The sequence below is a fragment of the Dipodomys ordii genome, unplaced genomic scaffold (assembly GCF_000151885.1).
Source record: "Dipodomys ordii isolate 6190 unplaced genomic scaffold, Dord_2.0 Scaffold97, whole genome shotgun sequence".
NCBI lineage: Eukaryota > Metazoa > Chordata > Mammalia > Rodentia > Heteromyidae > Dipodomys > Dipodomys ordii.
Genome location: NW_012267313.1, coordinates 6708926 through 6719980, shown reverse-complemented (window position 1 = coordinate 6719980; position 11055 = coordinate 6708926). Strand labels below are relative to the sequence as shown.

Below are 11055 nucleotides of genomic sequence, written 5' to 3'. Positions count from 1 at the left end.
GAAGAAGAAGAAGAAGAAGAAGAAGAAGAAGAAGAAGAAGAAGAAGAAGAAGAAGAAGAAGAAGAAGAAGAAGAAGAAGAAGAAGAAGAAGAAATAAGAAAGTACTCAGAGTAAAAAAGTTCTTATCACCCAAGCAGGACCATACATTTGCACTATTCTCTATCTCCAAGTAAATGCATCAAGGCTACAAATAAAACAATGTTCACCTCAAATAGTGTAAATGCTTAGAGGGGCCAAATCAAAGCTCATCAAAACAAAACCCCAAGAAATGAGTACTCAGAAGGGATAGGGTGGGGTTCAAATGAAAGGGATACACAAATGAAGAGGAGGAGAAGAGGAGAATGCAGTCAAAAGTTCATTAAGAAGAATGAGGGAAGGGGCAAGTACGAGAGGGATGGGTAAGCATATTAAAGGGGGTGACATTGATCAAGATATATTATATTTATAAGCCATTTGCCTAACTGGTAGCTCCTTGCTATAACTACTTAAAGATAATTTTTTTAATGAGAAAAAAGACCATGTTCTCTGAAGGATGGTTAATTGGGGACTGCTTAGCTTTTGATTTACAGCAAGTACAATGTATGGTCAATTCTCCAAATTTACTTTAATGTATTTCCTTAAATGCTGGTGTTTGGGATGATATTGACATAGTGTCAGAACAGGTGAGGAATTGCACCAGTGATCACAGGGCTCACCCTCAGCTTATGTTGGGCTCTGTGTCCACTCACCATCTGGGCTCCTCATTTCCATGATCCAGTGCTTGCCCCTGACTCCCTGGCTGCAGGTAACTGGGCCCGGTGAGACCCAGGGAGTATTGGGAGTCTGTGTTTTCAGGGAGATTGGAATCAGGGCTCACTGAGGATTCTTCTTTTTTGAAGTTGGGAGTTACTGAGCCATGGGAAGACAGATGAAAGTGTTCCAAGAGGAGCAGAGTGACAGGGGAAGGGGCGGGTCCATGGCCATTCTGGCCTCTGTCATTTTGATAAACTAACAGTGGGGTGGACGGGTGGATGCTGGGCATGTGGTTTGTGTGTGTGTGGTCTTGCCGTGGGCTCCCCACTGTGATGGTGGGGCTGGTGGTGTCCAGTGTAAGGTAAGTGGTCACGGGGGCACTGCCGTCAGGAGGAAGCTAGTTCTTGCCAAAGCAGGGTACTATAAAATGGGGTCAACTGCCCTATGTGTGGCTCTTCTACTGTGACCGCTGCCTTGTTCATGCTTCTGTTATACTGTGACCCAAGGTAGGGTGAGTATACTAAAAGTGGAGCAGAGGGGTGTCTGACCTTGTATTTCTAGCTTCAGGAAGTGTGAAGCTAAGTAAGCCTATTTTTCTTTTCTTTTTATTTTCTTTTTTTTTTCAGTTTTGGATGGTTATTAGTACTTCACAGTATCTTTTCCCAGGCCAGCTCCTCGATGCCAGCTAGGACCCTCTTCCAGCCTCAGAACCCAGCTCCAAAGCTAGTCTGTCTTGCAGGGGTCTCCTGAGACCTTGACAGAAAGGAGGATTCCAAGCAGAAGCCAGATAACTTCACCTCAAATAGCCTCCACTCCTCTGCTATAGAATAGTTCTGTTTCTTCTGTGGAAGACTGAATTTCCTCTTCAAGCTTTCTGCTCTGCACACGTCCAACTTGAGGAAACATGCTAAACGATACTGGACCATCAGTCCCATCACCAGCACAGTACAAGATAACTTGGCAGTCCACAAGGACCACGGGTTTTACAAGTAAAACAGGGTCCTTTTGTAAAAGTAGGCGAAGACTTCTGGGATCAAAGCTGAGATCCCAAACAGCACTGCCCTGGAGATGGATGTTTCCCTAACAGCCCTTTCCTCAGCTTTTCTGGAAAGGCCTAGAACACGGCCTTCCTTGTCCATGACCTGAATCCCTCGAACAGGCTCAAGACTTCGGGATGCAAAGACATTCATTGCACTGACTTGGGTGAAAAAGATGATAGGTAAGGCCCTTTTGATCGAAGAATTAATCAGGGGATACTTTATTTGAACCAAATAAGGGAACAATCCAAGGAAGGTTGAAGAGCCAATTGCTCCGTTCCTAACACCACTCGCTCTGCCCCATGCCGCCTATAGCTGGAGCTGCCATTGCCGATGGTGAAAGCTGTTGCATAGGCATAAAAGGAAATTTGAGGAACAAGCGTGGATATCATTTCTTTTACTGGCATCGTTGACAAAAACAGCATGGGTGCTGTCAAGGCAGGAAAGCTGCTGGCCGGAGGAGCTCAGGGATCAGCCTGCTGCTGTCAGGGTGCACGTTCAAAGACTCCTCTTCCACCCGTCTTTAATCCTTTGGTCATTCAGGTTGTGTCTGGCTGCATCTTCATTGGGGAACAATAGTTGCCTTGATTTTTCTATTCTTTCAATTGAAATGAGCAGATTTGTAGGATCCAATAATTCTGTCTAGTGAAGAAATCTTTTTTAATTTTTATTTATTTTTTATTGTGAAAATACTGTACAAAGGGGTTACAATTACGTGGGCAAGATAATGAGTACATTTCTTATCAGGCATTGCAGCCTCCTCCTTTGTTTCCCTTCCCATCCCTTCCCATCCCTTCCCATCCTTCCCCGCCCCCCCCAACAAAGTTGTAAAGTTCATTTTCGACATAACAACTTGTACTTCTCATTGTTGCAACGGGTCCACCTGTATCCTTATTTAAACGACTTGTTTTTCCCCTTCCCCTCTACAAATTATACCGACATCAAATACAGTGAAAGCAGGGGTTATATTGTGGGGGAGGGACATACAAAGCAACAAAGAAATAATCTTATAAATGCGTTCAAAACAATCGCATGAAAGAAAAATAAACATTTGAATACATATCTTAAGGTTCATTTTCCCTAACATCACCTTATCTGACCTTTTCTGCATGACTCAGACATACTAGATATTGCAAATAAGGGAAACCATGGGACCTATGTTTCTTTGGACTTGGCTTACTTCTAGTGAAGAAATCTTTGAACAAAAGATTGGCGTTCCAAGATGCTGAAGCACAGGCTATGCTCCATGTGGGCTGGGAGCCACTGGCCCCGCACTTCCTCCAAGTCTATTTTTCTTGGTAAACTCCAACCTCAGTTATTTGATAATAGCAACATAAAATGACCAAATGCAAATTGAGACTAATATATATTATATATAACATAAAACATAAAAGCCCAAGAAATATGAAAAGAGATAGCTGTCTAAATGAGAGCAGCAATTATGCATAAAAGCTTTGCTTTCCTTCCAGAAGCATACTTGTGAACATAAAACCTGCTCACCTTCTGTACTGCCTCCTACCCCTCACCCCAGTCCCTGTCCCCAGTCCTGTCATTCTAGTCTGGTTCTTCATAAGTGAATGCTACTACTGGTGCAATCTATATGTTCTCTATGTAAGTACAAATGTCTCTGTTTATTCACTTGCCAAATATTTATCCATGCCGTGATACGCCAGTGGTTATTCTAGGTGCTAAACAAATATGAACATGTGAGGGGAAAAAAATAAGCGCTTTTCTCAAGTAGTTTATATCCTAGCAAAGAGGGGAGAGAAAATAAACTCAGGAAAAAGTATAAATAATCAAGAAAATGATGAGCTAGTGAGAAGGAGTGTACAGAGAGATGAAGTGTGATGATCTGATGGGGACAGGGCCCTGGAGATGCCTGACTTTTCAGCCAATCTCTGGCACAGCTGATGGAACTGTCAGAAGATCGTGGCAGAGACTATTCCTGGTAGAAGAGAACTTGTGCAATGCTTTCCAAAGTGAGGTCCAAGGACTTGGGAGAGTTTCCAGACAGTTCAGGAGATCCACAAGTTCAAAGCCCCGATCCTAAGAATGCTAAGACATTCTTTAACTTCTTTATCGTGTTGACATTGGCATTGCTGTGGCAAAAGTCAAAGGGAGTAAAACTTGGAAGCATGGACAGGAGTCGTGTCAGTGGACATGAATTGTGGTGACAAGTTTTTAACATTCAGCACACATGACTTTACTTTTTTAAATGCTTTATTTTTGTGTGTTTGATCAGAGTAAGTTTATTTGAAGTGAAAGAAGAAAGCTGTGGCAGGAAAGTAGTGAGATTGTACACATGGACAATGGGACCTAAGGAAGAGTCTCATTCTTTTCATTTCACCTAGTAGTGTCTTTAGTAAAGCAAGAATGATTGATTCTATTATTCTCACCCCTAGAGGCTGCATCTTGGTAATGTTCTGGGTGCTGAATTGGGAATTCCACATGAAGCGCTTCTGCTCTGTCTCACAGTCATACCTGAAGTTCTTGTAATTTAGAAAGCATATTAGTACTTTTTAGGAATCTTAAGAGGATTTTTTTTAAGGTATTAGCCTGTTTGTGCTATGAAAACAGAATATCATAGACTGCGGGGTTTATAAACAAGATTTTTTCTCATAGTGCTGGAGGCTGGGAAGTTCAAGATCCAAACATTGGCAGATTTGGCGTCTGATGAGGATGTGTTGCCTGGTTCAGAGACAGTTCCTTCTTACTGTGGGCCTCATGTGCAGAAAGGCGGAAGTCAGCTTCTTTGGACTTACCAGTCCCAACCTGAGGGCTCCATCCAATTTCATGACCTACATCATCCCAATTCCCTGGAGAAGCCTCTACTTCTTGATCTCATCACAGTGGTACAAGATTTCTATGTATAAAAGTCAGGGGGAGGGGCACAAACATGTAGTGGATAAGAAATAATGATAGAATTAGGGCAAAAAATCACTACTCTGGGCAATGATTACAAAACAGAAATCCATCTGTTGGTGCTTCCTGAGGAAAGAACTCATTACAACCTATGTGGCAGTTTTTTCATAAATAGGGTAGATAGATGATAGATAGATAGATAGATAGCTATTAATCCAATAGCACTCCTAAATCAAGCTACTAGCATCCATAGGCCATAGATTTCCTGATGATACTCTAATGGTCTTAGTACTCAGGAAGTTAAGGCAGAAGGATCACAATTTCAGGACCAACTGGGCTATCCCCTATAGACCTATAGGCTCTCTGTCAAAACATTCTTTAAAAGACATTATGGGGATATATTCAGCAAATCTCAAACAACAAGAAAACTTATATAGCATAAACTGATTTCTTTAGATAAAAAAACAAAATATTACTATTTACCATACGTGGATCTTTTTGTATATTTACTTTTAAATACTTAAGACCTTTATAATACCATTAGTATGTGATTAATTAGATATTTGGTAATATTAGGAATTATTCTTTTCTATTACAGTGATTAAGTCTTAAAAAAAGAATCTATCAGCTGGGCGCTGGTGGCTCATGCCTGTAATCCTAGCTACTCAGGAGGCTGAGATATGAGGATTGTGGTTCAAAGCCATACTGGACAGAAAAGTTCATGAGACTCCTATCTCCAGTGAACTACTCAGAAAAAGCTGGAAGTAGTGCTGTGGCTCAAGTGGTAGAGCACTAGCTTTGAGCACTCGAGGACAGCGCCCAGGTCCTGAAAAAACAAAAATAACAGCAACAAAAAAATCTTTTATAGTTACATAAGTTACATTACAGTAAAAAAAATATACAAAGTCAGAATAAACATGCACATGTCCACTGCGACAGTTGATCTTCAATGTGCTCCAAAGCCTTAAATGTTGAAAAGTTGATCTGCAGATGTTAGTAGCACAGGGGAAAGGGAGGGAAATACAGCAGATGGAGCCTTTTGGAGAAACTGGCTCACTGAGAACAAGCCCACAGAGAGGGTATTGGACCCTGTCCCTTCCTTCTCAGGCTCTCTCACTTCAGCCTGTCCTGAATGAGCAGTGTTGCCCACCCCCCCCAAACACACCTTTTCTTCCTGTTATGATGCTTGACATGACCTATAAATAAAGTTATCAGGGCCAAGCGAACATAGACAGAAATCTGAAACTTATACCTAAAGGACGACTTTCCTTTTTTTTTTTGTCCAGTTCTGGGACTTGAACTCAGGGCCTGGGCACTGTCACTGAGTTTCTTTTGCTCAAGGCTAGCACTCTACCACACTGCCACTTCTGGCTTTTTCAGTGTATGTGGTACTGAGGAATCAAACCCATTGCTTTGTGCATGCAAGGCAAACACTCTGCCATTAAGCCACATTCCCAGACCAAAGATTTTCCTTCTTATAGGATGATTTTCTCAGATATTTTGTCATAGCATTCACTGACTAACACACACATTTTTGCCATTGTAATTTCACATGGCTTTCAAAGGGTTAATCAACATAAGTATAAGAATAAACTTAAAAGTATGATAATTACGAGAAGTACATTATCACGAGTTACGGGAAGAACTTCAGCAGCATGGACTGAAAAACTGTTAGAAACAAGAAAACCAATTAGGCCACTCATTAGAATACTAATCAATAGTTTCACTTCATTCAAAAAAATAGGCAGAAAAGAATTCTACAATGTACACAAGATTCCCATTCAGAATGGCAACACCAATGCAAAAACAAAGGCAATTACCTACCAAAAGAGAATACAGGAAAAGGTTTCGAAAAGGTTTTTGAAAGGTGTTTTTGAATATAGGAAAGTTATGAAACAGAAGAAAATGCCATCGAAGGCATAACAGGACAAAGATATCCATTTTCTAAATCTATCTGTCTATAGCTATTGTGTGCCCTTAAAATAACTGCAAAAGTAAATTTTAAAATGTGTTAAATGTCCTTTAAACAAAATTAACAGTATAATAAATGAATGAATGAATGAATAAATAAGCATATTTCAGAAAGTTGTCAGGTCTGCAATACTCCTTGCCAGTCTTCTGCTATCTTGGAGTGAAGGTCCACTCACGGTGAGCTCACTTATGGGAACTTCGGCTCTGCCACCCTGAACAGCCTCCCCCCAACACCCCGCCAAGCAAAAGAGGACAATGAAGCAGCTGTGAGCCCTCACACAACATCTCCCCGAAAATGTCATGTGTGCTACTTGGTTGAGGTTGTTACCCATCCAGCAACCTCAAACAATGCAGACACAGCAGATGTGTTTTCTATTTAGAATTAAACAGTTTATCTCAACCACTGTCATTGTTATAGGGAAAAATATAAATAAATATCCATCTTAATGTAAACTTCAAAAGATACTTTCTGGCACCATGAGATACTTTTAAATCCAAAGTCCTATGAGAAAGCTAGAGCACAGAGTTGTTGGGTTTGGTTGTTTTTTAATTTTTTTTTAAATAGAGATGCTGGCAGCCCTGAGAGGAGTAAAATGTAGCCTGGTCAAAAGATTTTTGGCCAGATATTATGTGTTATAACTCATGTCGTTGATGCTTAATGGTCCAAAACATTAAGTAAACATCATAAATGTCTTTTGTTATTCAATGTTCCGTTCAAACATGTTGTTTAACTCTTGTATAATGGATAGAAAATAAGAAAGCTGGAGCAGAGATTGGTCCCTATGGTAATCTTTAATTCACCTCTCAAGAGATCCATCTAAAAATGTGTGCCATCCTCAGAATTACAGCAATGAATAGCCTTTCTATCTTCAGAGTGAGTTTTCTGTCTCTGAAAGTTAAGGTTTACTGGTAACCCTGAAGTTTGAGGTCAAGTTCAAATTATCACCCATGTGTTCAGAAGACTCTGAACTTTGCTCTCTCTGAACTTGCGAATCAGCTTCCTCTGTGGTAACTAAACTAGAAATATGGGTGATGTGAGGTTACAAAGACAAGGAAAATGCTACTTTTCAAAGATGACTTTTCCAGAATAATGATTGCTATAGCCAAGGGGGACGCAAAATTGGTTTGTAAAATAGAAAGCCTATCAAGCTCGTGATCATCTGGCATAATCCATCCGGCCCATGAATCTTGACATAAACACTTTTGTGTTACCATAATCTGAAGGTTCCATCTAGTCATTAAAACATGACTCATTTTATCCTGGGTCTAACCTCAACTTTTCTCTAATAATGTATTTGTGTGTGTGTGTGTGTGTGTGTGTGTGTGTGTGAGTGTGTGTGTGTGTGTGTGTGTGTGTGTAATCTGTAGCTACAACATCAGTGAACAGTCTTACAATGACATTAAAATGGTAATATTTTCCCATGGCTTCTTTTCTTTCAGTTTGAATAAACACAGTTGCTCAGCTACACTACAGGGACTGTAGATTCTCATAAGCCCAACGTGTTGAAAGAGTTATCAGGATCCTTTGTTTCTATCAGGGGGAAAAGTTCAAATAACACAAACCAAATGGCCATCCATTTCTATTCTGTGAGTTTTATGCAAAGATTTCAAATCTCATTTAATACTTTGCATCTATCTCAGTCAATCCCAACTGTATGGTTTTTTCCTGTACCAGCACTATGCTTTCTTGGGATATGTACCTGCATTGCTGTCCATGCTAAGATTTCCCAAATGGAAGCCTTAGAATGTGGTAGTTTTACACAGCTATGATTTCCATGCCTGGTTTCAATACATAATTGCATCTACTGTGCTGTAAATGAGGAGATTCTGTCTTTGTCTTGATGGCTTTGCCAGTTGGATTCCAGCTACCTACTGTGTTCTTACACAGAAAAAACAATCTTCTCTCTATAACAGTCATTTAGAATCCCTTAGAATATGGTGATTACCACCATATCTACTGTGGTATAATCAAATCCATTGTGTTACTTTTTTGTTTTTATTGTGTGAATACAGTACAGAGGAGTTACAATTACATGGGCAAGATAACGAGTACATTTCTTATCAAGCATTGTTGCCTCCTCTTTGTTTCCCCTTCCCATCCCTTCCCATACTCCCCTCACCCCCCCACCCAATCCTCTCCTCACTCTCCAAAGCTGTAAAGTTCGTTTTTTGACATAACGACTTGTACATCTCATTGTTGTAATGGGTCCACCTGTATCCATAGTAAACAATTTGTTTTTTCCCTTCCCCTCAACAAATTATACCAACATCAAATACAGTGAAAGCAGGGGAGGGACATATACCATGGGGGAGGGACATACAAAGCAACAAAGAAATAATCTTATAAATGAGTTAGAAACAATTGCATGAAAGGAAAAACACAAAAACAAAAAAACACATTTGAATACTTACCTTGAGGTTCATTTCCCTAACATCAACTTATCTGACCTTTTCTAAAGAATGACATTGCCCCATTTGTTAGGAAATGGAAAGACTTGGAAAAAATTATATTAAGTGAAATAAGCCAGGCCCAAAGAAACATAGGTCCCATGGTTTCCCTTATTTGCAATAACTACTATATGTCTGCGTCATTGTGTTACTTTTAACTGTTTCTTTCCTCCTCCTCCCCCCTCCTTCTCCTCCTCTTCTTCCTCCTCCTCCTCTTCCTCCCCCTCCTCCTCCTCCTCCTCCCCCTGTTCCTCCTCCCCCTACCTGCTCCTCTTCCTCCTCCTCCTCCATCTAGATTTTGCTGTGTAGCCCAAACTAGCCTTGAATTTGTGTCCTTCTGTCTCGGCCTCCCCAGTTACTGGGATTACAGACATATGCCACTATATCCAGCTTTTAAAGTTGCATTTACATAGCACCTAGAACCATCAGTTCTGCAAGTGAATGACATAGAAAGTAGAAGAGATGCACAACTTTCTAGTAGGAAGAGCAGGAAAAGGAAAGGCGCAAAACCTAGATGCTGTTAATTCTCTTCTGAAGAGAAAAAATTCCTATATGCATTCTAAAACATTTGGCTTTTTATTTATGATTTTTCCCTTTTGCTGCTGTTTTTGATTTCTGTACCTTTTGTCTTGTATTTGTTTATCTGATTGGGGAGGGAAAGGGGAAGCATAGAAATGCCGGGACAATGATACCCACTAATCGTGATGTTGGAAATGAACTATACAACTTGGGGAGGAGAGGAAGGCCTGGAAGGAAAAAAAAAAACTGGGAGAAAATGAAGGAGAGGATAACACTTCAAAAAGAAATGTACTCAATAACTGACTTAGGTAACCCCTCTGTATATCGCCTTTTCAATAATTTTTTTAAAAAAAAACAATAACGTAGTTGGCTTTTCACTGGCTGTAAGAACTGAGCAGGTAACGATAGAGCTATCTTTATAGAACACCCTATTGGAAAATATGCAATAAGGGAAACTCTAATGTGTGGTTTTCCTCTTTCAAAAAGCATTTCCTGGCATCAGGCTACAGTGTTACTGCACCATAAGCGAAAATATGACTAAACTGATTTTGAAACCAAATACACTAGCTGTGCCCTATCACCAAGTACGCAGAGAACTGGCCCTAGTGAAGACTGTGGCTTCATCTGCCCTAGCTTTGTTGCCATCCATAAACTACATAACTGCTCGAGCTTCAGTTTCTTTTCCTCAAGGGAGATTAGTACAGCTAGTTAGGAAGACTAAGTGAAATAATGCATGTAAAGGGTTGGGCCTGCTACCTAAGGAAATTAAGCATTCAACAAAGGCTAGCAGCTACTACTAGTGTTTCATATGACAGTCTTTACTGGAGGATTCTTAATGCTTTATTTTAGATAAAATATCTTATCTAAAATATTATTCTGATTTTTTTGATATTCTCTCCAACATAGTTTACCTATAACTTCTCATCAAGGACAGCTCACAGGATGGTGGAATTAGGTGAAGTGGGTGTTAGCCAATTTTCCAGAATGCCTACATAGAAATCATATATATGACAGTTCTCCAAAAGTGACCCTGATCATTCATAACTGCCTAGACACTAGAAGCAATGTTTTTCAGCATTGTATTATGTCAAGATCAGTGCATGTTCTAGTTTTAAAAATAAGACAATTATGCGGATGGAGAAAACAGATGGATTGCATTGGGGAATGTTTATCATTTTTTAGTATTTTGAAACCAGATGTGCTAAGTACATATGGGTAGCTGCCGTCTAAAGAAGCTGCATAGCGGTAACCAATCTTTAATAAGAAACTGTACTGTTTTGAACCAGCTTAAATCAACTATTTTAATATACAATTAGACAACCACTGCTGTAAGCCTTTAGAAAATAGAAAACAGATGCTTACTAGAAGGAATACTATCAGCCAAGAAATTCCTGATGATCTTTTATAAAATGTAAACTTACATATTTTATGGGTCCTTTAATGAACTGCTATAGAACAACTTCAGCAGTCAAAACATTTCATGAAA

General features: G+C 39.9%; 1 pseudogene; it reads right to left on the bottom strand.

The window, feature by feature from the left end:
- Positions 1-1530: 1530 nt before the first annotated feature.
- LOC105993514 lies at positions 1531-3017 on the bottom strand (annotated as a pseudogene).
- Positions 3018-11055: the final 8038 nt, after the last annotated feature.